General features: G+C 38.8%; 1 long non-coding RNA gene across 1 annotated transcript in view; it reads right to left on the bottom strand.

The window, feature by feature from the left end:
• Positions 1-2,151, bottom strand: part of LOC138371240 (uncharacterized) — a 5,494-nt gene extending 3,343 nt beyond the window's left edge. The window contains exons 1-2 of the long non-coding RNA XR_011230357.1: positions 2,077-2,151; positions 377-483 (exon numbers count right to left, since the gene is read on the bottom strand). This is a non-coding gene — a long non-coding RNA (uncharacterized lncRNA). The remainder of the gene's footprint in view (positions 1-376; positions 484-2,076) is intronic.
• Positions 2,152-2,454: the final 303 nt, after the last annotated feature.

Raw genomic sequence — 2,454 nt, 5'->3', positions numbered from 1 at the left:
TACCTAACCTAACCTAACCTATAAAGATAGGTTAGGTTAGGTTAGGTAGGGTTGGTTAGGTTCGGTCATATATCTACGTTAATTTTAACTCCAATAAAAAAACATTAACCTCATACATAATGAAATGGGTAGCTTTATCATTTCATAAGAAAAAAATTATAGAAAATATATTAATTCAGGAAAACTTGGCTTATTAGGCAAATTTGGCCTTGCATAGTAGGCTGAGAAGTGCGTTCTGGCTACTAGGTACGACATATATATATATATATATATATATATATATATATATATATATATATATATATATATATATATATATATATATATATATATCGGACAATTAGGAAAAAAAAAAAAAAAATTTAAATTATTTTACCTTGTACCTAGATCCACCAGGCCTGTTTGGTCTATGTTTCAGTACTTGAGAAATCTGGAAGGTCACATCCTCCTCCTCAACTTGTGGATGTGCGTTGATAGATGATTCTGTAAAATTAAGTTATTTATATAATAATAAATTCAGTATAACAATAATATTCTGTAAAATTAAAAGTAATTTATACATCAATCAGATAAAACTCTCCAGAGATGGTGATACACAACATATAAAGGACAAGCTTCAGAACAAAATATGCATTTAGGAATAAGGTTTTGTACATGTAGGTAGCACATGAGAAAATAAGTGGAAGGTGATCAAGTTTATATTAACATGTTAATGGCTTTGTTAAGGCTTTGCAAGAATGAAAAAATATTAATAATATAATATCACCTACCAATTAATTGTACATCATTTATAAGTCAATTATTTGCATTATTATTATTCAATACTAATGATATAAAAATGCATTTTTTGAAATTTTGAAATTGAAATTTTGAAAATTTTGAAATTGTTCACAATTTTTGTTACACCAAAGTTGGAGTATGCAGCAGTTGTATGGTGCCCATATCTTAGAAAGCATATCAACAAACTGGAAACGGTGCAGAGACATGCCACTAAGTGGCCTTAACTAAATGCCATTAAATATGCCAAATATACTACATAAATATACATACTACACATGCACAATAATTGTCCTGGGACCTCTGATATTCCTAATATAATATATAGGGCCATCAACACACCTCCAGCTAGGGCCACCAACACACCTCCAGGGCCATCAACACGCCTCCAGGGCCATCAACACAACACCACCATCAACACACCTCCAGGGCCATCAACACAACACCACCATCAACACACCTCCAGGGCCATCAACACAACACCACCATCAACACACCTCCAGGGCCATCAACACAACACCACCATCAACACACCTCCAGTGCCATCAACACAACACCACCATCAACACACCTCCAGGGCCATCAACACAACACCACCATCAACACACCTCCAGGGCCATCAACACAACACCACCATCAACACACCTCCAGGGCCATCAACACAACACCACCATCAACACACCTCCAGGGCCATCAACACAACACCACCATCAACACACCTCCAGTGCCATCAACACAACACCACCATCAACACACCTCCAGGGCCATCAACACAACACCACCATCAACACACCTCCAGGGCCATCAACACAACACCACCATCAACACACCTCCAGGGCCATCAACACAACACCACCATCAACACACCTCCAGGGCCATCAACACAACACCACCATCAACACACCTCCAGGGCCATCAACACAACACCACCATCAACACACCTCCAGGGCCATCAACACAACACCACCATCAACACACCTCCAGGGCCATCAACACAACACCACCATCAACACACCTCCAGGGCCATCAACACAACACCACCATCAACACACCTCCAGGGCCATCAACACAACACCACCATCAACACACCTCCAGGGCCATCAACACAACACCACCATCAACACACCATCCAGCCAGGGCCATCAACACGCCTCCAGGCCATCAACACGCCTCCAGGCCATCAACACGCCTCCAGGCCATCAACACGCCTCCAGGGCCATCAACACACCATCCAGCCTACCACCACAAGCTTATATATATACTACACATGTCTAAGAGCAAATAAAAGAAAACAGTTACCTTAACTATTGAAGATGCAGCAGGATTTTGTGGATAAGCCAGCAGCCGTCCCTCTCGACACGGTTTTAAAATGGCGGCGACTACCACAACATGCAACGAGCCTAAAGAATGTCCAGCGCTAGCATTATCTAAACGCTATTATATATTATCAAGCAATACGGAAATCTAAAATAAAAAAAATGATACAAATAATTGTATTAAATATTTATTTGCAATTACAATACCTCGGGAATATATTTTTGCGTTAGCAAAACATATTAAGTTCGTATTTAGTTTAACTCATTTAAATTCTTTACAAATAATAACCTGATTTTACCTGATGGCCATTAACATTAATGTTTTATGTTGATACATTTCATACCCTTATTATTTCAATAT

The sequence above is a fragment of the Procambarus clarkii genome, chromosome 35, assembly GCF_040958095.1.
Source record: "Procambarus clarkii isolate CNS0578487 chromosome 35, FALCON_Pclarkii_2.0, whole genome shotgun sequence".
Lineage (NCBI taxonomy): Eukaryota > Metazoa > Arthropoda > Malacostraca > Decapoda > Cambaridae > Procambarus > Procambarus clarkii.
This window is presented reverse-complemented; position numbering and strand designations above follow the sequence as displayed.